The sequence below is a fragment of the Desmodus rotundus genome, chromosome 7 (genome assembly GCF_022682495.2).
Source record: "Desmodus rotundus isolate HL8 chromosome 7, HLdesRot8A.1, whole genome shotgun sequence".
NCBI lineage: Eukaryota > Metazoa > Chordata > Mammalia > Chiroptera > Phyllostomidae > Desmodus > Desmodus rotundus.
In genome coordinates, this window is record NC_071393.1 from 2,404,894 (window position 1) to 2,431,194 (window position 26,301).

The window sequence follows — 26,301 nt, forward strand, 5'->3', positions numbered from 1 at the left end:
TCCTGCCTGCGAGTGCGCGGCGAGGCCCGCACGTGTGCTAGTCTGGGAGCCTGCGTGCCGCGCCGTCTGGGCGCGTGCGTCCAAGTGTGTCCGACCACAGCCTCGCAGCATCGAGTCTGTGCACTGTGTCCCTGAATGTCCCCAAATGGCCGTTCACTCGCGACACATCCCCAGTCCCCACGGTGTGAGAGCAGTGAACGGAGAGTCAGAAATCCTGGCCCTCCTGACGCGGACGTTGGAGTGTGTGGGCCTGCGCGTGTGTGAGCTCGCGTGTGCGTCCCAGCGTTTATCTGTGGGTCCCAGGCCGCGCTCCCCCCGCGTGGGGGCTCTGTTTCCTCGCGTCCACTTGAACTTCATCTTCTGTCTGCTGAGGCCCAGTGTGCATAACCCCTGGAGCGAGTCCCGCTTCCTACTGTGTGCTAGAGCTCCCGAGGGAGGCAGCTCCACCGCGCGCATCCCTGCGCAGCTGTGTGTGTCCCTCAAAGGCCCCGTGTGTGGCCCTCCCCGTGCGTCCCCTCCCCATCCCCTGGCCACTCCTGGGTTATAATTTGATGGCTGAAAGGAGATCTCAGTGAAGTACCAGGGGCAGGGGAGGAGGAAGACGGTGTGCGTCCCGCCGGAGAACTGGGAACAGGATGGAGGTGTTTCCCCCTCCTTCCTCCTTCGGGGAGAGGCTTAAAAAGAAACTCGGCCTCGCTCCCTAGTATGTATGTGTGTGTAGCAACGTGTGCGCGCGCATGAGCTTGAGTGCGCGCCGGACCGGAGGAGGAGACGCGGGCCCTTTAAGGAGCCTGAGGGGGACGGGCTGTGCGCGTCGGTGCGGGCGGGGAGCCGGGAGCTGGGAGGCCGAGCCACCGCCTCCCGGGCTCCCGCCCCGCCCCCTTCTCCCCCTCCCGCCGCCGCCGCTGCTGCCGCCGCCGCCGCCTCCACCGCCGCCGCCGCCGCCGCCGGGGAGGGGAGCCGCGGGCAGGCCGGGCCGCACAGCAGCCCCGCGTCCGCCCGCGCCCCGCCCTAGCCGTGCGCCAGCGCCCTGCGCCCCGCCATGCGCGCCAAGTTGCGGGCCGGGGACCCGGGGCTGGCTCCCTAGGAGGTGGCGGCGGGAGGATCGCGCCCCGGCTGGAGGCACGGCCTACTGCGCGCCCCCAGCCGGATCCGCACCGCCACTTGCCCGAGCGCCCGGGCGACCTGAGCGCGCCCCGACTCTGGGCGCAGCCGCCGCCACCTCCGCGAGGTGAGTTGGGGTCGGGGGTCCCGGTGGAGGGCCCGGTGGAGGCGCGGGGTGCGCTTCCGGGGGATCGGGGGAAGAGCGGGCGGCGCACGCGGCGGAGTTGGCGGGGCCCCTGCACTCGCGAGTTGGCGCTCTCGGGGGCTGGCCTGCTGGGGAGCAGGGCGCCCCATCGACACTGCAGCCCGCGTGCGTGGGGGCACCGGGGAAGTTAGGGGAACTCCAGCTCCCCGGCATGAGGGGGTGGGGGGGCGCGGGGGCGCCCTGGAAATGCGGAGGTCAGCCCCCACCTTGAGGGGCATGGCCGCCATGCGCCTGCCTCCTCCCATAGCAGCACCGGAGTTTGGGGGTGACACTGCGCCTTATTTTTCAGCGTGCAGCGCGGGTTTGGGGAGCCCCTGGAGATGGCACACCCGGCTCCCCGACCTGGCTGCGGTGAAAGGGCGCATGAGGATTCTTGCCAGCTGAGGGGTGCTCCTGGCCTCGGGCGCTCCCAGGCAGGGGACCCTGAGGGCGCTGGGCGGGGGTCCCCCTGGGAGAGGCGCCTGTTGTTCCCCCCTCCCCCGCTGCCGGTGTTCCTGGTGTCTGGGCCTGCCTCCCGCGGCTGGTGACGCCCCATTGGGCCGCCTCCTGGTCCCTCCCCCAGGCTGTGCAGATACTTGGGATGCCACTAGTTTGGGAAGTTGGGTTTCAGAGCTTATCCCGCTTGGGCCGGGCCCGGTGGGTCCACATTTGTGGGGGACTCTCCCCAGAGACGTACGGGGAGTAGGGGGCCCCGTGGGGCGTGCCTTCCCCACCTCAGGCGCTCGCTGGAAAAAGCTGGAAGGGAGGGAGCGGGAGGGCAGGCGGGAAAGACACGCGGTGCGGGTGAGCGCCGCCGCCCGGGCCCAGTTAGCGTGGGGCGCCCGCGTTATCTTTACATTGTAGGTTTATTTTTTGGGGAAGCGAGTGTCCTCTCGTCGCCTGTCGCCGCCTGTCGCGTGCAGCGGAGGCGGATCTTTTCTGTCGGTTCAGCCTCCTCCCCTCCTCCCCCTCCCCCCTGTTGGTGAGAACTGGTTTTATTATGATTATTTTTTTTTTTCTGTTGCAGATTTGGAGGAAGGATGTGTGAGGGAGTCAGGGAGGGGGGAAGAGAAGATCCCTGTGGGCTGGATGGGCTGTGTTATCCGTGGCCTTGACTTTGCCCTTTTTAAGACAGATCTGGGTCTCAGGCTGCTTTGATCTAAGGGGCTCTTTGGGCCCAGAGGGAGGGTGTAGGGTCCCAGGGCGTTGCTGTGCACGTCCTTGTGGGTGGCCTTTTTTTTTTTTGACTGGGGGTGGGGGAAAGGAGGGGGGTGTGAACTGGGGTAGCCAACATTCATAGCCCCTCTGCAGCTCAAGTCCCTGGGTTTGAATCATTTTACTTTGGTCGCTTTCCTGGCTGTGTGACCCTGGACAAACTACTTAACCTCTCTGTGCCTCAGGTTTCTCATCTGCAAAGTGGGATGATAACAGTAGCCCCGAGCTCACAGGGTTGCTGTGAGAGGACTGAGGGTACTAATACTTGGCAGGAATCTGTATACGTGTTACCGTGGCCACTGTGGTCATTAGTCCTGGTTCTAAAACCTGGCCTTTAATCCAAGGGTCAGGAAGTCCTGTGAGGCTGTGCCTGGGGGGGCGGGGACTTTCTAAGGGGAGGGGGCCCTCTTGCCCTCCCCTTGGCTGTTACCCTTGAGAATGGAGAGGGGCGGTGGTGCCCTCTGCCCATTGGACAGACACGCAGATGGAGTCAGCTGTGCTAGCGCCAGGGGGGCCCCGGAGCCGGCTGTGCCTGGAGCCGGCTGTGTGCGGTGAGCCGGTGGCGGGGCTGCAGGGGGCATCCTGGGCGCTGTCTGGCTTCCCCACGCCTGCTGCCTTGTCCCTGCCTGGAAATTTACCGCCGACACTGCCAGGTGCCTGGGGAGTCTGCGGCGCCCAGACGTGGGGGCGGGAGGCAGCCGGCGGCCCTGGCCTCTTCCCACTGAGCTATTTACGCTTGCTCTGGATCAATACTATTGATGAATCCATGTAGATGGTAATGTGGCTGTCAGGCCCTGGTGAGGGATGGAGACCCCTCGTGGGTCTGCGCGCACCCCCTCCCTCCCTTGGCCCGGGTTTGGCTACGTGGGAAAGATTTATTTGGCATAATCTGCTCTTTTCCCCCAATTAATAATACTCGTACCACCTCCTAAAGATTTCTGAGCTCCGCAAACATGCATTCAGCTGAGCTGGGGAGGGCTCGATTGTTCTCCGGGCACGGGGCTGGGGGATGTCCGCTGGCACACACCCGCTGGCTGGCTGGCAGGCTGGCTGGCGCGTGGGAAAGCGGCCCCGGGAGCCCTGGCCCCCAGCGTCTCACCATTCAGGCTGCGTGTGGGGGCTGCCAGCCTGTTTCTCCCTGACAGCGAGGAGCGGGTGTACCGCCTTCTCCGTTCCTACCCCCCACCTGAGGCCTGTGGGTGGAGAAGTTAGTGGATCGCTCAGATTTTTTTGCGGGGGTGGGGGTGGGGGGAGGGTTCGTGCTTACTTACACCTAACTGTGCCAGAAGCAGGGAGCTGCAGCTCTCCCGCTCCTCCCGGCGTAGCTCTCCAAATCCCCTGTCCCCACAGGCCATGCTGCCGCCGACGGGGGTCGGGGGGGCTGGGGTGAGGGCCTGTGCACGGGTGGGGGGTACGTGTGTGTGTCTTCATCTCTCAAAGCCAACAGCAGCCTCCTCAGGTGACACCCCCAGAGACTGGGCTTCCGAAAAGGGGGACCGCTTGCAGGGGAGGGCGGGCCAGGCCAGGGGGTTGGCTGAAAGGGCCTAGTCTCGCCCCGCGGGTGGGTCTGGGAGGGTTCCCCAGGGAAGTGATGCTTGGGAAAGGCCAGCTGGCGTCCTCTGAGGGTGCTGCTGGCTGGGGGGCACACGGGCTTCGTGACCTGCCACCTGAACTTTAGTCTGTGACCTGGGAAATGTTGTCTCTGCGACACATTACACACACGTGTGTGTGCATATGTGCGTACGAGTGTGTACATACGCTAATACCTACGTGTGTAATGCGGTGACAGTAATCGCCACCACATATCCAGCACTTCCTGCGTGCCAGGGTCTGCGCTCAGTAGGGTTCCACTCGCTGACTCTCCCTTGCTAGCCTGCGAGGTCAGGGCCGCTATTATCCCATTGTATGGATGGTGAAACGGAGGCGCAGAGAGGCTAGTTAGGGGACCTGCCCAAGGTCACGCGGCGCGGATGTGCAGTAGCACCTGGGGTCACTCCAGGTCGCGCTGGTGCAGCAGGAACGCACTGCGGACCTGCTCTGTGGTGGAGAAGTCCTGTGTCTTATTTGATCACCTAAACGTCTTTGCCCTGGGGTGGGCAGCGGACTGAGAACCCGTCCGTCTCCCCGCCCCCGCCCCCTGCCCCCCTCCGCGCTTGCCAGGATTTGGGGAGAGGAGAGGACCAGCGCCAGCCAGCCGCAGGCCTGGCATTTCTTTGAAGTCTCATTTTATCTTAAACATTCATGCAGATTTGGCATTCCTCTTGGCGACGGGGCCGGGTTTCTCTGGAAATGAAAACATGGCCCTGAATTATTCAGCGTGGCAGCGCGGACCTGCACCAGAGGAGGACCTGCTGGCAGGCCTGCCTCCCCAGGGCCTTCCGCAGCTGGGGACCTGGGGAGGTCCTCGGATGACACAGCTCTTTCCCACTTCACAGCTGAGGGTCACAGTCAGGGGGCCAGGCTAGCTCAAGGTCACACAGCGGTGTGATTTCTCTTCTGCTGGGAACCGTCTCTGTGTTAGCACAAAGTGAGGCTTCTGTGCCCGTGCTACGGACCACCACGGCCATTTGGGCCTGGGCCGGGCCTGGGGGAGGGTCTTCTGGTTCACAGATCAGTGAAGAGTCGCTGGAAACCAGCGGAAGAGCGCGGTCTGGGAGTGTTTAGTTCATGATCTGGGCAGATCATGGAGCGTCTTCCCGTGAGCTGCAGTGCTGGCCGAGCCAGCTCTCGGGGTTTGGTGTGCACCCTGTAAGGTGGGCACATGGCCAGCGGGGCCGTGGAGAGGGTGGAGGGATGGAGAGCGTTTGAGCTGGGTTTGATGTTCAGCTGTTTGACTCTGGGCCAGTCACTTCTGAGCCTTGCTGTGCTCATCGATGGCACTGCTGACGTCTCATTGTCAGGGCCCGAAGTCTTGGTGTCTACCACTGCGGCTCCTGGTTTGGGTCCCCCCTTGGGGAGCGGAGGCTTCCCTGGAGAACTTGTCCAGCCCAGGTCCTCTCCCACCAGCTGGCTGGACACAGGCCATTCCTCCCCTGCGAGGGCTGCTGGGGCAGGTCCTCTAATGGACCGGCCCTGCACCTGAGCCCCGGGCTGGGCTCCCTGCCCTCCAGACACGGTGGCCCCCTCCTGCTGGGCAGGTGGGTGATGCACCGGCGGGCTGAGCTTCCTTCTCTGACTTTTCTTTCGGGACCTTGGAGGTCTGGGGCAGTCTGCAGGGTGGGGCAGGCCGGTGGGCAGACAGAGGGGCCTCCTGAGGGAGGGCCGAGAGCCCTTCCATCTGGGGGTTGGTTCTAGAAGGGGCTCCTTGGAAGTTAGACTTGGGGTCAAATCCTGCTTCTGTCAGTCAGTTACTTGAGTGGAGTCTCTGACCTTCTGGCCTCAGATTCCTGACCCTTAAGTGGGGGTGGCAAATAACGCCCACCTCAGAGGGTGGCCAGGGCAGCTCTGTCCAGTCTGCCCGCCTTGATGAAGGGGAAGAATGTCCTACGTCTGCGCTGTCCCCACCGGGGGGCCGTCAGCCGCATGTGGCTGCTGAGCACCTGAACTGTGGCTCATGCGACTGAGCTGGTAATTTTATTTCGTTTTAATGAACTTGAATTTGAATGGCCACACGTGGCTGTGGCCGATGGCTGCCTAATCAGACAGCCCAGGGCTGGACGGCGGAATGAGGCTCCGAGTGTGGGAGCAGGGCCTGGCTCTTGGCGTGTGATGTTTTCCTTTTTCCTGGGCTTTCCTCTGCCTGTCTCCAGAGCTGGCCCAGGCCCCTCCGCCCTCTGTCTCCCTCCCCTGTCCTGCCAGCCTGCGGGGCAGTTCTGTCCAGCAGACATTTCTGGGGGAGAGGGGCATCTGGATCTCCCCCACCCAACTCTGTGGCCACAGCCGCATGTGGCTTTGAGCTCTGAAGGGAGGCTAAGGTGACCCAGGAGTGGGGCTGTATTTGACTTCATTTTAATACATTCAAGTAGCCCCGCGTGGCTAGTGGCCACCGTGGGCAGCGCGGCGTCAGTGATGGGCCTTCTCTGCTGACTCAGGGTCACACGTCACGTTCGGGCTGCTGGCTGAGGGTTCTCTTTCTCCTGGCTCTGCAGGTCGATATCCCTGAGACCAGAGCTCTGCGCTCTGTGTCCCCACTGCCTTTGCTGGCCGTCTTGTCTCGGGCACAGGAGGCCGGACCAGGTGTGTGCAGGGTGGGCGCCTCTGACCCTTGGGGCCAGGGACCCCTGAGTAGGGACGATTGTCCCTCAGCCCCACGTCGGCAAGGCCTGCTCTCCGAGACCGCTGTCACGCCCTGTGGTTTTTTTCTGCCGTGAATTAATCCACCCGTGGACATCTTCCCGTGGAGAGAACGTCGACAAGAACTTTTTTTCGGGATCACGTTGCTTTCTCTCAGGCATTTCGGAGATGGAAAACCAAAAAGTAACGCGTTGAGACTCTGCCCCATGCTTTGGACTTCATGAAAACTTCCTTTCATCGAAGAAAATGCCTGGGTTTGTTAAAAAATTAAACTAACATGCAGAGGTGTCGAAGGACACGTTCCCGTCCTGGCCTCCCAGCTTCCGTCCCCTGGGGTGGACGCACACGAGGAGCCCCCCCCCCCCCCCCCCCGCCGCGGTATCTGGCCTCAGATGGACGCGGGAGTGCGCGCCAACAACATGCTTCCCTCCCCCGAGTCCTAAGGCATCTTGGAGTGTGTTCCCACCAGCCAGCTGCAGCCGGGGGACCTGGTCCAGCCCCTTCCTGTTTTTATACAGTGTGCAAGCTAAGGACGGTTTTTACATCTTTTCACGGCGGAAAAAAACGAAATGGCGATGACTCTTTTGTGACATGTGAAATTCACATCTCGGTGTCCACAAATGAAGCCCTGTTGGGACGTGGCCGCACCCGCTCAGCCCTGTGCCATCTGTGGCCCTGTGTGTGGCAGAGGTTGGAGGTCGGACCCGCACCTCTACTGGACTTACTCTCTGGCCCTCGCCGGAAACTGCTTGCCCACCCCGGACAGGCAGCTGCCCCATTTCCTGCTTTAATTTTATTTTTCAGCCCCAGTTGATGTTCGATATTATTTGTGTTGGTTTCGGGGGTACAGCGCAGGGGCTAGAGGATCATCGACTTTCTAAAGCGCTCCCCCTGCTTTTCCAGGACCCGTGCCCAGTTGTTCCCAAACTGGTGCCGCCCGTTTTCCCTGGGCTGCACTTTATGGCCCCGGGACTGTTGGGGGTTGCCAGTCTGTGCTTCTTGCTCCCTTCCCCTTTTTTACCCCCGCCCCCAGCGCCCCTCCCATCTGGCAACCATCAGCTCGTTCTCCGTATCTGAGTCTGTTTCTGTTTTGTGTGTTCGTTTAGTTTGTTCTTTCGATTGCACACAAAAGTGACATCATGGGGTGTTTGTCCTTCTCTGCCTGGCTTACTTCACTCAGCACAAGACCCTCTGGGTCCATCCGTGCTGTCGCAGATGGTAAGGTTCCTTCTTGTGTGTGGCCGCGTCCCACTCCTTAATGCAGCACAGCCCTCCGGGATTTTCGCCATGGGCCCAGTTTGGGGGTCACACCGAGCTGCTGCTGCGGAAGGCGGGGTGGAAGGGGGCCGGCGAGGCAGCCCGCAGGAGGGCTGACTTCTTGCAGGATTTTTGGCCTCGTGCGATGCCTGAGGCGATTGTCCCCTCTGTACAGGGTCACATGCACCTTCTGTACCGAGCTCTTTGAGTCTTCGCAGTTTTCGCCAAGTTACTCATAACCCATCTAATTTCCCTCTTTGCTTTGGCTGGCAGGAGGCTCAGAGCCAAGTTTGCAGTGTGGTTTGGTTGTGTTTTGGTTTTTGTGTAATGAGTCCTAATTTCAGGTTAGTTTGCCCCTGAGTTTTCCCTTTGCTCTGTCCTTACGCTGTGATTTTATCTTATAGTTGGCATTCCTGCAAGTTTCTCAGTTCTCAGGGGCGGCCTGGAGTGGGAAGGGAGTCGAGAAAGCACTTTGGGAGGTGTTTCCCCAGCTGTACCTCCTGAATGCCTGGGGGGCGGGGGTGGGGGGTGAGGGGCTCCTGACGGAAGATCCCAGGAGGACCAAGGGCTGGCCCCTTGGAGCACCCTCACCGAGGTGAGCCCCGAGACGAGCACTGGGGTCTTTGGATGCCCCTCAGACTCGGGAATGGGACAGTGAGTGACGTGGACAGTGGATATGTCCCTGTCATATACGGGGCCTGTGTCCCTTGAGAGCCCTTTGGCCTGAGGGGAGGTCCTGGTGGGGGCAGGTGCCCTGCCCACTGGGGTGGAGTGTCCAGCTGTCTGTTCCACATCTGGGGACTGGGGCTCGGGGACCCTGGATGTCGTGGTGGCCGTCCTGCAGGTGTGTCCACAGGGACGCTGTGCTGATGCTTTTGGACTCTGCTTCCCTTGCTGGCTGGGAGGGACGAGGGGGTGGGCGTCAGCCTGCGGTGGGATGGGGGCCTGGGGGCTGGCAGGCTGGGAAGCTCATGGGGGTCTGTCTCTCCTGGGCCCCGCCTCCTGCGTGCTGGGGTTGGCTTGGTTTCTGGTGACCTGTGTTGGTGGTTTAGGGCTTAGGAACTGGCCGGCTTCTAGCAGGCTGGGCACTGCACCCTGGGACAAGTTCCGGGGCCACTGTGCCAAGCTCCTCGGTTTGACAAGCCGTGAAATGGGCTGATGAACGATGTGGCCTCTTAGCTGAGTGGAGCTGAGGGGCCGTCTGAGGCCGGAGTCAGGCATGTCCTGCTCCCTGTCCGCGGCTCAAAGACCCGTGAAGCCACCCCCGGGCCGGGCAGGCGTGTCCAGCAGCCTCCTTCGTCCTTGCTCACAGATGTCCCTCAGGGGCCTCGCACGGGCCTGTCCCCCTTACAGCAGACTCCCCTCCTGGGCTTCCTCCTGGTGTGTGAGGCACAGGCCACAGATGGGGGTGGCTGTCCCCGCCCTCTTGGCTGCAGCTCGCTCCCTGGTGTCCCAGAGTCTGTCCTTCCCTGTAGCTGTGCTTTCCACGCAGCGGCCCGGGGGCCACAGCGCTGCGTGCCCTGACCTCACTCTGGGCCCAGTAGGACTTCCCACCATCTCAGGCAGGAAGTCCAGACCGTCCTCACCACCTTGGGGGTCTGTCTGCCAGGCCCTGGCTGGCCTTGGACCTCCCCTGGGCCCGCTGCCCTGCTGGCACAGCTCTGGACTTCTGGGCTGGCAGGTCTGGAGGGGTGGGGGGTGGGGAGCGGAGCTTTCTGTGGCCCGGGGTCTCTCTGGGAGACGCTGTTAGTTGGAAGTCCTGGAGGCCAGGCCTTAAGGTGCCTGTGGGGAGGGTGTGCCTTGGAGACCCCTGCTTGTCCCCGCTTGTCCTCATTCTGAACTCCAGGCCTGCCGCAGACCCTCTGGGAGCACTGCCCTGGGGCTGCGTGGTGTCTCTGTGGCCATGGCAACCACCTGGCATTGTGGCCTGCTCGTTAGGCTAACGAGGCGAGCCTGCTGGGCCGAGGGGGGTGGGGGACGTGCTGCCCCGGGTCTCCGCTGGGTGTCTCTACCAGGCCCCTGGCCAGCGGTGGAGCTGGGGATGTGGGGCAGGCATGGAGGAGCCCAGCTGGAGCCAGGGACCCCTTCAGGGTCTGGGGGGGCTCTGGCCAGGTCCGCGGGGTTGGGGTTCTGGTGGGAATCATGTGCGGGTAACCCCTCCGACGACCAGTTAAAGCAGGGGAAGGACGCCAGTGTTCTGTCCTCTCTTCCCCCTCCCATCTGCTCCCCTAGCTCAGCCACTCCTTCCAAGAGACAGACACGCTCCTACAGCGGGAGAGTGATGTGGAGGGTCCCCGCTGCCTATGACCTTGGCCTTGACCTGGGGCTGTGGGCGAGGGACCTATAAGCCGTATAGGGCTGTGCTGGAGGAAAGAGAAAATGCAAGGGGGACATCCGGAGGCAGAGAGAAGCCCCCTGGGAGGCAAAAGGGGGGTGTGAGGTAGGGATGTTGGGGTTCATTTGCCCTGCTTTCTTAATTCCTTCAGATCCAGCGTGGGTGCCTGGCCCCAAGGAATGGCCAGGAAAAAATGATGTCCCCCGTCTGCCCCCACCCCACAGCCCCCTGCTGTGAGGAACCAGGGATGATGCTCCCGGATGGACCGGGTCTTTTGCCACGGCCCTGTCCCCAAGGGCCTGTGTTCCAGATTCTCGGAGCAGATGGGGCTTCCTTCCTGGCTTCATTGACAGGAGGAAGAAAATGGCCCTCGCCTGGGCCTGAAGGCCTCTGGGCCAGCGTCCGGAAACCTGAAGCCATTAAATGAAACCCGACCCTTCGGTGAGGGGACCTTCCCCGCCCCCAGAAGGCAAGGCCCCAGGCACCCGCAGCTCCCGCAGCTCCAGGCTGGCGAGGACTCGGGGGCCTGGGGGCCGAGGAGTGGAGAGAGGTGGGCGTGCACCTGCCGGCCTTGGTCCAGGCGGCTGGCTTTTCTTCAGAAAAGACCTGCAGGGGGCTTCCAGCTCACCCAGGTCCCCTCCCCAGAGGTGGCCACTTCAAAGCTGCACGTGTGGTCCTCTGGGCCATGTGTTTGTGCCCCGCCCCCAGGCCCCCACGGCTCCCCTCTGGCTGGGCTGGAGAACCCTGTGGGGCTGTCTTCGCTTGCACTGCTGCCTCGTCAGGGTGTGCGCCTTCCTCTGCCAGCTTTGTAGGTCAGAAGTGGTCGGATATCGACAGATTGTATAGAACTCAACCTAGTAATTTCCTCCCCACGCTCAGGCAGGCAGCAGACGTGGTGGTTACGAGCCAGAGCCTGACGGCTCGGTCTCCCCTGCACCCCCATAGCCGCTGACAGCTCTGAGTCTGAGGCATCAGCCACGTTACCGTGCCTCTCTGTACCTCAGTTTCCCTAATTTGTAAAGTGGGATCTTGAGGGTCAGAAGGGGCTGTGCAAGGTAGGACGGTGCCGTGAGAGTCATTTTTAAAGTCACGGTTTTTGTGATGTGTTGGTGCGGTGAGATGTTGCTGGCAGACTGTGGCTTCCGCATCCGCAGTATTCTGCCATGGGGTGCGCGTCATGGGATCCGTGGACTCCCTCGGGGTGGCACTCTGGGTGACTGTGGTGTTTGGACCTTCTCCCAGCCTTCTGGGTGCTCAGGGGCTGCCCTTTCTCCAGCGGGTATTCCCGGGGGCTCCTCCGGATGCAGCCAGGGCTGAGCCTGGACCCTCTGGGGGCAGGGGGGTGGCGGGAGCTCTTCCCTGGGCCAAGCCTATGGGCAGGGCCTGCGGTTTGACCACTGCCTTGCGGAAAAGGCTTTTTTGGTTTTTAGAAGCACAACAGACGTGTTCTCTGTAAATTGGAAGATTAGAAAACAGAAAGCCCGCACACACAGAAACCAGGACCACGGTCCCCCCGCCACAGAGACCGGCTGCGTCTGGTGCCATGTGGGTTTTGATGGGAAGGACCAGCTCCGACCTGTGCTGCACAGCCACGAGGTGGGGGCGGTGAAGAGTAAGGGGTCCGCAGCCTCTTGGCGGGGGTGGGGGGAGTGGGGTGCGCCTGCAGTGTGGTTTTGGGTCCGTTGAACCGGGGTTCGAGTCCCGCCTGTGCCCTGCGGTAGCTATGCCACAGGGATCCCTGGTCAGCCCTTCACACAGTAGGGGTTCAACTGGTGGCTGAGTGAACGCACTGCGAGGGGCTCTCAGCCGGGTGCCCCCGAGGCCTGGGCCGGGTGATCCTGTCTGGAGGCTGTGCTGCGCATCATGGGATGCTTATTTGCGCAGCACCCCTGGTCTCTGTGCCAGTGGTGCCCCCTCTTCCTGCATGGTGACGGCCCGACAGGACTCCAGACCTTGTCCCCTGAGAGGGACAGTGCCCCTCACCCCCGGGCCCTCGTGGTGTGTGACGGAGCCTCAGCGTGGAGTGTCCGCAGGGCGGCGAGGCCCATGCAGGCACTTTCTTTGGAGTTCCTCCGAGCGTGTAGAGTGCTTTCACTCAGATGCTCTCATTAAGGACCTACTGTGTGCTGGGAGCTGTCCTCAGTGCTCGGCACCGCCCAGAACGAGGCAGGCATGTGCTCCCGCCTCCCCAGCCACATTGGGATATGGGGCGACTTCAGGCACGTCCCTGCCTTAGTCTCCCCTTCTGTGAAGTGGAATGAGGGTACAGGTGAGCCGGGGAGGAGCTCCGTCACCTTGGGCCGGCCGTTTCCCTCCCTGGCCTCAGTTTCCCCACCCGGAAAGGGGTTTGCGGTAGTGCTGACCTTGTGGTTGTGTGGGGATTGAGTGAGTCCCTTTGCCTCCGGCCTCAGCGTAGGTGCTTTGTGACGTGAGCAGATGACTTGTGCGTGGACTCTGGAGGCCGGTGTACGGGGGTCTGCCCTTGGGGTGACTGAGGTGGGTGGTGCCTCGGGGGGGGGGGCGGGATGCCCTCACAGCACCCTCTCTGCTCCTGGCTGCGCCGGCTGGTGGGAGCCCCTGCCCTCCTCCCCAGGCCCCTGTGGAGCCAGCTCAGTGAAGATCCCTAAGGCGATTAAGTGGGTTCATTTGATCCTGAACGTGAACTTGAGCAGACAGCTTATCTCCTGGAGATGAAAGCCTGACAGGCAGCGAGCCACCTGGCCCGGGCAGGGAATGCGGGGCTTTTATCCTCCACCCCCTGCCCGGCTGGGGCCCGTGCCGGGGGCTTCTGCCCACCGGCCTCCAGCCTCCAGCCCCTTCTGCAGGGGGCGGCCGGGGCGGCAGGGGACCAAGGGCCGCGCACTGTTCCTGCACAGCGGACAGAGGCCGGCGCCTGCCACCTTCATTCACGGGATCTTCTCAATCTCGGGAACCGGCAAGCGCTCCGTGTTCCAGGCCAGCCCAGGCTCAGAGAGGCCGGCTCTCTCGCCGGGTGCCACACAGCCTCCGGCCAGCCTGACAGTGTTCACATGCTCATGCTAGAAAAATCCCCTTTGCTTCTGGGCACTGAGATTCCTCCTTAGCGCGGCCTGCCTTTGCACGGAAGTGGCAACAGCAGAAATCAGTGTGATGTCCCCACCGAGGAGGCGTAAAGGGAAGTGGGAGGAGGCAGGGCCGGCCAGCTCCCACGCAGCATGAGTATGAGTAAGTGTCGCCTCGAGAGCGAGAGCGGGAGAGAGCTGGAGGCTTCGGGCTGGAAACGTGTGAAAGTGGAGGTAAAAAACCCCTGGTGTTTGGGTCGCTTCTGGTGGTTTTTTTTTAAACGGCCTGGTCGTTTGAAAGTTGTGTGGGGAGAGTGACCTGGGTGGCGTGAGACTGTCCCTGCACGTTCCGGGGCGGGGACACAGCCGTGGAGACCCCTGTGCCTTAACAGCACCATCCCTCTCTGCAATGATAACAGTAATAAACAACAATAGTATGTTGGGGGGGGGCACTGCAGCGAGACCCCCTCTGTTGACTGTAATGGCACCAGGCCCTGTGATGGATGGTCCCACCCCCCACCTCTCTGGCTTGGATGCCCCCAGCAGCCTCCTGCTGGCCCCCCAAATCCACTCTTGGTTTTTGCCCACTGTTGTCCAAGGGGCCCCGTCAGAAGGAGCTTCTAAGCCCCACCCACCCCTTCGCCTGCGAGGATAAACCCAGAGGCCTCGAGCTGTGGGGGGCCGCCCCTGGCTCCTGCTGCAGCCACACGCCTTCCACCCTGGGCCTTGGCACTCTTGCTTCCCACCTGGAGTGCTGTTCCCTGCAGGCTGGCATGGTGGCCTCCCTGGGGCGGGCAGGAGTTAGGCAGCTGGCACCCTCGGGCGCCCAGTTGGGCAGCCTCCCGCCTGTCGTCTTGTAGCTGTTGATGCAGAAAGGACATTTCTCAGATGCCGCGTCCCTTTGGGTGCTTCTGGCCTTCCCATGTCGGGCCTCGTTCCAGGAAGCGGAGGACTTTGCTGCTGGGCCCTGGAGCCTGGGACCGACGGGACAGAGGAGGGGGGGGCCCCCGTCAGTTCGTGTCGTGGACGAATGGGTCCCTAGGCGGAGAGAGGGGCCTGGCGTGACCAGGAGAAGGAAGTGCTGCCCTTGTTTCCATGTGGGCAGGCTGAGGCCCAGAGAGGGCCAGGAGCTGGCCCAGGGTCATGCAGCACAGCCGGGCCTGAACGCGGGAGGCCTCCCACTGGAGCCTCCCACTAGCCAGGTCCCCCCCATCGCAATCAGGATGGTTATTTATTTCATAATGTAGCCATTTCTCACCACTTCAAGTCTGTGTGTATCATATCATAGTACGCTATCGTGTTCCATTTCTATATTATTCATAGCACATTTTTCTTATTTAAAAAATCTATAATTGGTCTATCCACACAGCAGAGTACTGTGCAGCCGTAAAAAGGAAATGAGGTTGATGTGCCGCGTGAGAGAAGCCAGACACGAAAGGTCACACGGCGTGCGATTCTGTTCCAGGCAAAGGCAGGGGCACGGAAAGCCGGTCCGTGGGGGCCGGGGGCGGGGCGGGGGCCGGGGGCGGGGCTGTGCAGCGCCTGTTCTTTTCGGGAGATGGAGATGCTTTGGAAGGAGGTAGGCGTGGTGGTTGCACTGCCTCGTGAATGTACTACGTGCCGCCGACTTGTTCACTTTATAGCGGTTAACTTTGCGTTACATGACTGTCAGCTCCATAAAGGAGCCATCCGGGGCCTGGAAAAGGCAGGCGGCTGCGGAGCGCTCACTGGTTGCTGGGCGGGCAGTGTGTGCGTCCTCCCTGAGTCTCTGCCTCAGCCCGGGAGATGGGCTCCATCTCGTGGGGAGGGACTGGCTCAGAGATGCTCCACAAAGCGCCGGGGTCACACAGCTAGAAAGCCACAGACCGTCCCGGGTCTCAGGCCAGATCTGAGGTCACCAGCTGACCTCCAAGGCTCCCTGTGGGCTGAGCCCAGCTGGGGAGAGCGGGGGTAGGTGGGGCAGGGCTCTCCTGTGCCTGTCCCTGGGGGGTGGGGGGGGCGAGGCTCTCTTGCTGCCCACCCTCCAGCCACAGGCAACCTGAGGGTGCTGCTCGAGAGGGCAGGTGCTGCTGGACTCTGGGTGCTGAGCCTGGGCATGACCCATGCGGAGGCTTATGCTGGTTCACGGGCCCCAGGCCTAGTGGCTGTTCTGTGCCCCTCGTCCCCCGCCCCTACCCTGGCCACAGAAGTAGGAACTTTCCAACACAGCCCGGGCGGGCGGCTGACTGTGAATCAGCACAGTTCACTCTGAGGGTAGAGAGTGCAGGCCCTCTGGGGCTGTTTTCAGTTTCCGGAGAGTTCCTTGCTGTGACTCAGTGCCATCCCTGGCCTTGGTGACCTGGGCTTCCGCGCAGCTGCTGAGCCAAGCACTTGTTCCCTTGGGACATCAGAGAGGCCCTTGGGGGCTGCCCTGCGCCAGCCACCCTGGGCCTCAGTTTCCCATCTGCATGGCGGGGGCGGGGGCAGTGAGGGCGGGGTTCCTTGGCGTTCCTCACTTCACACAGTGGGAGCGAGGGGCTGTGTGTCCAGGATGCCTGGGGGGGGGGGGTTGGTTTGGTGCAGGCACGAGGGGCTGGAAGTGGGGTGAGGCTCAGATGCAGTCTGCTCCCTGTCCTTGGAGCGTCTGGGTGGAGGACTGTGTGTGTCCTTGTGACTGCTGGCCACCAAGCCTGGGTGCGAATGGTGGCCACCCACGCCTGAGTCTCCTGTGGGGTCCTGCTGCAGGGGCTGGGGCAGGGCCTGGGCTCCGTGTGGTCTCGCCCTGGCCTGGCTCGGGGCCTTGAGTCCTGGGTGCTGGGGTTACTGACTGACCCCCGAGCCGGGCTAGCGATGCCAAACCCCTGCAGCGAGCTTGATCTCAGCCCCTTCTGCGAATTTGACACAAAGTAGCCCTTGGCACCACCCCGTTTCACAGATGGGGAAACTGAGGCTCAGAGAAGCAAGGTGGTTTCCTCAGGCGACTTCGGAGCATGGCAGAGCTGGGATGTGAGCCAGAGCCGCCCCGGAGGAGGACGTGGTGCAGCCGGGGTCGGAGCCGTGACTGCTGCAAGATCCTGGGCTGCTGGGTGGCTGCCTCTGCATCCGTGCAGTGGGCGCCCCCTGCAGGGTGGGCGGGTCCCTCTCCGTGTGCAGGTTCTGCGCTGGGTCAGGGGCTGGGGTTCCAGATGGGGGTGTTCCGTGGAGGTTGGAGGCTGTGAGTGGGGAGCTCTCGGGGGTCCGGGGGGAGGCAGGGACAGGGAAAGGGGTGCTGGAGGGGTGTGGACGGTCCTGCTCTCTGTCTCAGGACCAAGTCAGCAGGAGCCGCCCTTCCGCCTGCGTTGCCAGACTCCCTGGGCTGTCCCCTGGGCCCTGGTGACAAATCTCTTTCACTATCTGTTGACCTGGGCAATTAATTGCTCCTGGTGGTCGATGGCTCCGCAGTGCCCTTGCTCTCCTGGGCGGCGCCCAGCCTGCCCTGCAGCCACTGGGGGCCCAGACCCTGTGCCTGGGCGGGGAAGGTCTGTGACGTCAGCACCTGGTGCCAGGCGGCCTGTCCCCGGGGAGCCCAGTGGCTAAAGCTTCAGGGTGCTTGCCTTGTACCCCTACATACAGAACCGGAATTATCTTTACAAGGAGCCTGCGATGGGGCACGGAGGGGCACCCAGAGGCTCCTGGAAGTGTCCACCCCACCCGTCCCCTGTGCACCGTTCCTGCGGCGGCTCCGGGGCAGGGTGTCCGGCACGGGTGACTTGAAGTTTCCACCGGTGGCTGGGTGCACAATTCCAGCTGTGGGAACCCAGGCGAGCCCTCCTGCCTCGCTGGCCCCGTCTGTAAAACCGGTGGGGGGAGCGATCAGAGCGACTGCTACCCAGAGTGGGCGTAAGAATGAGGTCGTTTAGTAAGCTCGAAGGACTTAGCATTATGCCCGGCACATGAGCCCCTCAGGAGGGAGTTCCAGGTCCCCGTGGGCTGTCGTTCCAGTGGCGGACAGACAGGTGGACAGACAGATGGCTTCTCAGCTCTGCCGCCTGCGCAGGCTTGGGAGCAAAGCCCTCCCCCGGCCCTCCCACCTGGCCTGTGCCTGGCCCGGCGCCCGGCAGCCCCCCGCCTCCAGAAGCGGTCGATACCCTAGCTCCTTCCTGGCGTCTTAATTGCTCCTGGCGGCCGCTGTCTCTGCAGACCGCCCTGCGTCCCACACCCCGCAGTGAGGAGATGGGTGTGGGGGGGGGCGTTTCTGAGAAGTGTGTTTGGGGCCACGTGGGGGGCGAGGGGAGGATGGTAGGGTTCCCGAGGGCAGACGGATGCCAGGGCTCTGCCCCCACACCTCACCGGCTGTGCTATCAACGGGCAGGCTCTGTCTCCTCGTCTGACAAAGGGTCGGGTCAGGACACCGCCCACCGGGCAGGGCTGCTGGACGGCCTGGGGTCCGGCTGGGGCTTTGCATGAGGGGGGCTGTTCTTGTTGTGAGGACTAGTATCGGGGCACACCTCTCTGGGGGCCTGGATGGACAGACTTGGGGCTGGGGGTGCTCCTCAGGCATCCCCATCCTCAACAGTATGCCTCACCATCTCACGGGCCTGCCCTTGGGGCCACAGCCCCCTGCTCTGGCCCTGTCAGTTCAGTCCCACCCACGCCTCCCCGCTGCTGGCGTGGGTCAGACCTCGGGAACCCCATGATCACCTCCCTGGCAGCTTCAAGGGAGCCTGCGTGGGGCTGGGCATGCCTCCGCTGTCACCGGGGAAGGAGAATTAACATATCCCTGTGGCTTTTAAATGGAAGCCTGCCTCCCTCCCACCCCGGCTGCATGGGCTGCTCTCCAATGCAGTGACCGGGGTGGGCGGCACCTGGCCCCAGGGACACGGAGGGTCCCCTGTTCACCTGAGCTGAAGAGATGTGCCAGGCGGCTAAAGGGATGGTGTCAGGCCCTCCTCCACCCCACCCCCCACCCCCAGAGCCTGAAGTCCCCAAATCCAATCCGCTGTTGCTTCTGGAAGTGAAGACTTCCCTTGGAAGCCAGTGCCCAGATCTTCCGGGGCCCGGTGTCCTGTTTGGGGTTTTGCAGAGCATGCCCCATGGCTTGCTCCTCTTGACCTAGCGTGGTTCACCCTGCTGGCCATGGCAGCCACGTGGAAGCTCACGTGGGCATCACTTCCCTTTCTTCAAACTGGCAGGCATCGCACTGGGCCCCTGGTGGTTTTGTAGAACTTGACCTGACCTGACCCCACAGAGGGTTTAGGTGGAAAGGCTGGGCTGCAGGAAATCCCCTCGAGGCTGAACGGTGTTGAGCAGGCGTTGGAGACCCCCCCAGGGATTGGAGACCGCCCAGGGACACGGGCCCATTTTCTGGGTGTGAAGACGGAGCTCAGAGAGACCTGGGGGCATGGCCAAGGTCACGACCGCCGTCATTGGAAGAGCTGGGACCGTGGCCAGGTGCTCGGAATCTGTCCAGCGCTCTGCCCACTGCGCTGGTCTTGCCCTTGTTCTTTTCGGTGCAGACGCTAACACGAGCAGAGGGCAGAAACGCACAGGCGCAGATGAATGAGTAATAAGGGGACACCAATGGCCACCTGCTGTCTTCTCTCCAGATGTGGTTGGTGTCCTAACTTTTGTGGGAGTCACCTCTGCGGACCCCCACACAGGTGAACGTGGGGCTCGGCCCTCCTCAGAGTCACACAGTGGCACCCCGGTGAGCGGAGCCTGGAGTCTGGCTTCTGCGCCCTGCCTGAGTCTGGCCTTCCTCTGTGTGGCTGCGTGTCTCTGCAGCGTCAGCGGTGCGGACGGGGCCCTCGTCTGTCTGCCCTGTAGGCTGATGGAGAGTTGGATTGTCCCCGGTCTCACTGTGATTGTGAGGGCGGCTCTCACGAACGCTCACCCTGCGTGTCTGGGTGTGGACGTAGGCCTCTGTTTTCCCTGGGTAGGTACCCAGGAGTGGGATTACTGGGGCACGCGGTCCCCCAGCGGGGGGCTTAGCACGATGAGAAACTGCTGGCCTGCTTCCCAAAGCAGTCTCGCCACTTTGTGCCCCGATTGCTGGGTCTGAGGCCCTCCGCGGGCCTGTGTTCTCGCCGACACTTGCTACTGTCTGTCTCCTCTTTCGGCCCATGCCCACGTGGTGTGCAAGGCTCGCTCGGGGTTTTGGTTTGCATTTTCCTGCTGGTTCGTGATGCTGAGCATCTTTTCCTGCGCTTATTGTCTGTCGGTGTAGCTACTTTGGTGAAACGTTACGGAGTCTTCCCCCCATTTTTCTCCTCTTTTTAATCCTCACCCGAGGATGTATTTTTATTGATTTTAGAGAAGGGAAGGGTGGGAGGCGAGAGACAGACAGAGAAACACTGGGGAGTTGCCTCTCGCACACGCCCTGCCCTGACTGGGGATCAAATCCGCAGCCTAGGCGTGCGCCCTGACTGGGGTGGAACCTGCAGCCTTTGGGTGTATGGGCCGATGCTCCACTCACTGAGCCCCCCAGCCAGGGCTCCCCCATTTTTGTACCGGCTGACTGGCTTTTCTTACTGTGGGCGTGTGTCTGGACTCTACATTCGGGACGTCGGTGTCATTATGCTGGTTCTGGCTTTGAACGGAGACCTAGAGACGCTTGAATGGGAATAGCGGGCCCACCCTCTTGCAGGGGCCACTTCCTCGCTTGTTCACGGCCTCCTCTGGGAAGTTAAACGGGGAGTTTCACGGGGACACTGTGTCATGGGCCCGTGCCCCTCGCTGGCCTGGCCTGTGCGAGGGTCCCCTTTGAGGTTTGGACGCCTAGCTCTGGGTCGAGGGCATGAGACCAATTCTTGGAGCCCGATGAGGACTGGGCAGTGCCTGCCTCTCGGGTCATCGTGGAGAGGTGCTTGGCCTAGTGGTTGTGGCGTGCTGGCCCGTGGGCCTCCCATCTCCGCCCCCACGGTGAGGCGGTCCTGTGGAGCCCCAGTGTGGAGGATGCGATCTTTACTCACAAGACCCCCGTTTTCCCTGCAGGCCCTCCGGAGTCTTGGAGGACACAGCGTTGCCGGTGGCCGTCTCTGGTAGGTTCACGTCTGTCCCCATGCCTCGCCGTCTCCGGCAGGTTTGCAGGGCTGGGGCCTTCTCACGGGCGGGGAGCCGGAGCAGCTGGAGAGCCAGGTTCCACCTGGCAGGTGTGGTGGGGGGCTCTGGCGGGGGCTCGGCGTGACCATGCCGGGTAGGGCCTGGCGCCCTGATTTCCAGGGTGGGAACGGCAGGAGGAGCTTGTGGCGCCCCCTGGGGAGGGTGTATCTCCTGGCCAAGAGCAGGGTTTTCAGACAAGGCCCGAGAGAAAGGGTGGGGTGGTCCCTGGCCGTGTAGGTGGGGGATGTGGGTTTCCTCCTTCCTGGGGGCTCCTGAGGGCTCTGAGGGTGGGCTGCAGACTTGGGGGCCACTGGGCCTGTGGAAGGGCCCGCGTGTCAGGGTGGCCGGCGTTACAGGAAGCCCTTGGGTGGAACACCTCACGGCCACTGTGTCCGGCGTCAGAGGAGGCAGCCTGGGATCCAGGCCTGGCACTGCCACTTTCACACGGGGTCCCAAGGTGAGTCACTCCATCTCTCTGTGCTTCCGTGTCCCCATCTGTGAACAGGGGGCGATAGTGCACCCTCAAAGGGCTGCCGCAAGTGGCGCCTGGCACAGTGGGTGCTCAGCGAGCTGTTGGTCAGAGTGAGTGCTTGTCATGTGTCATCCCTTTGGTGGCCCTCGGAGCAGTGTTCCTAAGCGGGCTGCTCCCCTCATTTTACAAAGGGTAACCCCCAGGCGCAGGTGGGTCTCCTGTCCTGTCTCGAAACGGGAGGGAAATGGGTGGGACTCTAACCCTGTGACCCTTTCAGGGACCCCGGCATTCCTCCCTATGGTCACAGCCCGGGTTGGGGGTGTCCGGGAGAGGGGCAGCAGTCCAGGTGTGGCTCAGCGGGGTGGGCAAAGGCTTGCAGGTGGGGATCTAGCCGTTGGCCTGGCCGGGGTGTGGTTTATTCTGTTCTGTTTTAACTGGGAGCGGCCGGTGCGCCCCAGCCAGGGCTCTGGAGCCGGCTGCTGAGTGCAGGTCTCCAGCTGCCACCCCTGCTTGGAACCGCATTGTGGAGGGCACGCAGGGACGAGTTTTGGTCCTGGTTCCTGCCACCCAGCTCTGGACTGGTGTCCTGGGTTCCTGGGGCGGTTCTGCCTCAGGCAGGCTTCCCACAGACTTGGGTGCGAACTCCTGGCAGCTGAGACACTGCTGTGCCTCAGTTTCCTCATCTGTCAGATGGGCCCCCTTGCTGGGCACACAGCGGGCACTTGGCACAGTCTGGCTTAGGACGGGCCACTGTCAGATCTCAGTCCTCTTCCGAAACATACATGGCATGATGATTTCTAAAGCACCTACTGTGTGCCGGGCCCTGTTCTGAGTGCCGTGAAAGAGACGGACAGACCCCCATCCTCACTGGGCAAGTGGGGAGCTCTGGGGTGAGGGACCAGCAGAGGGGGCTTGGGGAGTGTGGGTGGGCTGGGGGCTGCAGTTTCGAGTGGGGGTGGTCAGGGTGCGCTTCCCTGGCTGGGTGGCATTTGAGCAGATACCAGCAGGAGGGAAGGACAGGAGTGTGCAGACTTGCGGGGGTGGGGGGCGGTCTCAGAGAGGGGACAGCCCGTGCAAAGGCCCGGGGCCGTGGGGACAGGCTGGTTCCTTTGTAGGATGGCAGGATTCAGGAGCAGGGCACGCCTTTCTCCTTTGTCCGTGAACCTTTAGGGCCCCAGGAAGCCAGCACCAGGGACGAACAGCCTTGGAAGCGCCCGCTTCCTGGGCCAGGCGTGGGCCCTGTGGTGGCTTTCGTCCTGGAGGTGGGCAGCCTGGGCAACACCAGTGTAGGGGCTCCCTCCAGGCGGTCCGCCCAGGTTTTCCACCTGGTGCTTGGCGCCTTTGAAGTTGGGAGGAAGGTGGTCCTCCCCTGGTGTTTTACCTTCCTCCTCCTCCTCCTCCCACCTCTGGCCCTCCATCCATCCGCAGGCCTAATGGGGAGCCTTCCTCCAGGGCTGAGTTATCTGCTTGTCATGCCAGTACCCACCCCGGGATGATAAAAGGGCTTTTTGTCCGCCAGCACTTAGCCTCCTCCTCTGGGGCGATCCATCACCTCTGAGGGCAGAGGGGGCAGGCAGAGAGGGGGACGGAGGGGGCCGCCCCCTGGAGCTCCCAGGAGTTCCCGCAGCCCAGAGACAAGGCTTGTCTGGGGAGGGGCAGTCGGGAGGGATGCTGACCCCTGCTCTCCAGCTCTCTGCAGGTAGCTTGCAGCCTTTCTGAGCCCTTGTCACCTGGGGAGGCCCGGAGGCTGGGGCACGAAGGCAGGGTCAAGGGGACAGGGCTGGGGTGAGGGAGGCCAGCAGCAGCAGCAGCAGCCCACACACACTCACACACTCACGCACACACGGGCTCACAGGGCCCCGAGCCCTTCTCAGTGCTGTGGGGGACCACGTCATTGGGTCCTCAGAGCTGCCCCGAGAGGGGGGCCCTGCCGTTGTCCCCGTGTACAGATGACGCCCAGGGGGTGTCAGGATGTCTGCAGGTGTTGGATCCCGGGTGGCCGCTCTAGAAGGGACCCTTTGCACTTGGCATGATTCCTGCAGGAGGTGGCGTTTGGGTCCCCCGAAGCCAGGAGTAGACGTCGGTCCTGGGGCGCCTGCTGCTGAGGGTGTGGGGTTGGATGCGGGTGGGGGGCCCACAGTGGAGGGGGCTGGGGACCAGGTTCTCTGGGCAACCCGGGTGGGCAGGAAGGCCAGGACCAGGCAGAGAGGCGGCCAGGTGTGTGTGTGTGTGGGGGGGGGTCACAACGCTGTGGGCTGTTTGTCCCCTGGGCAGTGGGGCCCTGGTCCCCATGGGATGGAGGAGGAGGAGAGCCCACAGGGGTCTCTTTCCTTCCAGCTCAGGAGGCTCAGCTCCAGGCAGTCTGTCCTCCCCTCCCCCACTGCTCCCTCTTCCTTTCTTCCCTCCTCTCTCCTCTCCTTCCCACAACCCCCTCCCTCTCCCCACAGGCCACCCTCAAATGACAGCAATTACTGGTGCCCCCGTGGTTCGGTGGCCGGCGGGCTGGGAGGACAAGGCTGACAGTTGAGTGCATCTGCCCGCGGCTGGCCCGCTAACCGGGCCCGAGGGACGTCCCCGCCCCCTGCCGTGGCTCCCCCACGCAGCCTGCTCGCCCGTCTGTCACAGGGCGAGGGACCTGCCCTCCGCCGGGCAGATATGCCCTGCCATCCTCTTATTATTTGTCTCATATAAGTGGGTGGGCTCTGGGGTGACCCTTATCCTGCCCCAGTTCCCAGGATGTCCTCTGCTCAGGCCCGGTGACCTCCTAGGGTGCACCGTGCCACCCTTGGGACAAACACCTCCCCCCAGGGTACCCACCTTTTTGTGTCCCTGTTCTTGGGAGCAGTGGGTTGGGTGGGGCCAAGAAGCCTTGTCCTGTCCTGGATGGCAGGCTTCAGTGACAGGCTGGAGCCTTGGGTGTGGGGGCAGCTACACCCCGGGGGGCTTGAGTGTGTTGGGAGAACAGGAGCCCTGGCCAGTCCTCTCCACCCAGGCTTGGCACTTGCCTAGCCGTCATTTGGCAGCAGCAACAGTGAGGCCCCTGCTGTATGCCAGGGGCTGCAGCCGGTGCTTTCGCCTCAGCTCACATCACAGTCGCTCTCGGAAGAGTGTGCTGTGTATAACCCTGCCTTTGTAGGTGGGGCCTTGAGAGGCAGAGAGGCAAGCCCTGACCTTCCTAGTCCAGCACTCATCCATTAGGGGCTTGGGGCACTTGAGGGCCAGTGACAAGCCCCGCAGACCTGGACGTGGGGAACCAGTCCCTGGGCCCTGGGTTGGGTTAGTGGTGCTCATCTGTACCTGTATATTTTCCTGTTATGGTTTAAAAAAAAAAACCCAACCTTATGGGGATGTGATTAACCTGTAATAAGACTCACCCATGAGCCCTGGCTGGTGTGGCTCAGTGGCTTGAGCCCTGGCCTGCGAACCACAGGGTCACCGGTTCGATTCCCAGCCAGGGCACATGCCTGGGTTGCAGGACAGGTCCCCAGCAGGGGGCGCGTGAGAAACAACCTCACATTGATGTTTCTCTGCCTCTTTCCCTCCCTTCCCCTCTCTCTAGAAATAAATACTGTTTAAAAAAAGACTTAACAAAACTTACCCATGCGTTTTGACAAATGGTAACAACCACCACAATCAATACAGAGCGTTTCCATCACCCCCAAGAGAGTCCTCCTCCCCCCGCCAGAAGCACCATGGACCTGTCATAAGTCTTCATGATAAAATTACAAAGTACGTACTCAGGTGTGCGCGTTTTTGTGTTGGGCTTCTTTCTCTCCGCGTGTTTTTGAGACCCACCACCACCCGTGTCGCTGCGTGCATCGGCAGTTCATCGTTTGTTGCTGCTGCTGATGTTCCACGGCACGAATGTATCACAGCTGCTCCATCCGTTCGTGAGTGGATGGCCCTTTTGGCTGTTTCCAGCTTTTAGCTCTTAGGAATAAAACTAGAAGGTCTTCGTGCCTCTCATTGACTTTTCTTGGTGTATTGCATGGGCCGAGGGCCAGGGGTGGCCCTGGGTAGCAGTAGTTGGGGTTGAGTGTTAGCCAGCGGCGGCTGGTGTTTTTAACACTCCCATTTTATGGACGAGGTAACCGAGGCTGTGGCAGGGCAAGCTTCTTACCTAAAGTCGTTGGGCAAGTGTTGAGCGCTCTTTGTCCTCCTCCAGGCTGGGAAGTGCCCACCTGTTGTTGCTCCAACGTGGCTGCCGGTCCAGAGGGTCACGCCAGGTGTCCTCTGCAGGAGGGTGTGAAGGAGGGTCCCTTTCTGGGTCAGACACTGCTGAGTGCTCGTCAGGCCTTGCGCCATCCTGCTGTCTCAGGCGGAGTCATGCAGGCCTTCCGGGGAGCTGTTTCGGGGTGAGGCAGAGGTGGGGACAGAAGACGGGCCTCCTCCCTTTCCCTCGCCTGAGGAGTGTCAGCTAAGATGACTTTTCAGGGAAGGAGGCCCGCAAATTAAATAAGCAATCCTGTAAATAAATAAGTAATGAAGTTAGCGGGGTGCCTAATTACATCAAATTCATAATTATGGATGGATGCCTGCCTGAGAATTGTACTTGTTTTTAATCCCCGGCTCTGACATGTGTCTCTTTCCATCTGGTAGTGACCCCTGCCCCCAGCTGCAGGGCAGAGGGAGGCACTGCCTGTCGGGGGGCCCAGTGAGCCCCCCGGGTCTAGGGGCCTTGTCTTGGACCCTGTGGTCCAGGTTATAAACCTGCCTAAGGCTTGAAATGGTCACCAGCGCGCGGGCGGTAATAATAATAACCGTTCATAATAGTGGTCGTCCTTCACTTCCTGTGTTACAATTTACTTAATCTTCCAGAATCCCTTGTGAAGGAGGGATTAGCGTTATCTCCACTCTGTAGGAAACTGAGGAGCAGGGAAGTGCAGTGACCTGCCTGAGGTCACATGGGGTGTGGGGGCGGGGACCTTCCCCCAGGCTGTCTGCCTCGGAGGCCATGCCTGCCAGGTCGCTGCTGAGCCTGCTGAGCCGCCCCTGGGCTGGTGCTGGGACAAGGCTTTGTGCGCTCCTTGATGACTTGGGTGGGCGACGGGCTCAGAGCCTGGCCCTCCCACCAGTGCTGTGGGTCCGAGCGGATGCCACACGGAACTGCACACTTGTGCTCCCCGTGGCCACAAAGCAAGCCTGCGTGCGGAAGTGAGAGCGCTTCCTTCCAGCTCTCTCCTTTCTCTTTCTGTGGCCGGGCTTTGCGAGTTCTTGGGGCACTCCGGTCCTGCCTGTGGCACCGTGAGCTGGGTCATTAGACCCATTTTCCAGACAAGGAAACTGAGGCTCAGGGTGGTGGGTAGAGCGATTGAGTGAGGTCACAGCCCGTGGTGGTGGAGCTGGCATTCAGACCAGCCCTCAGCACCGGGCTCGGGGAGTGGAGGCCACCCCAGGCCCC

The 26,301-nt window shown here is 62.2% G+C and overlaps 1 protein-coding gene across 13 annotated transcripts in view; it reads left to right on the forward strand.

Moving 5' to 3' along the window:
* Positions 1 to 901: 901 nt before the first annotated feature.
* Positions 902 to 26,301, forward strand: part of NCOR2 (nuclear receptor corepressor 2) — a 160,233-nt gene continuing 134,833 nt past the window's right edge. For all 13 annotated transcript variants that reach the window (XM_053929082.2, XM_053929087.2, XM_053929083.2 and 10 more), the window contains exons 1-2: positions 902 to 1,231; positions 20,321 to 20,367. The gene's annotated coding sequence lies outside the window, so the exon portion shown is untranslated. The remainder of the gene's footprint in view (positions 1,232 to 20,320; positions 20,368 to 26,301) is intronic.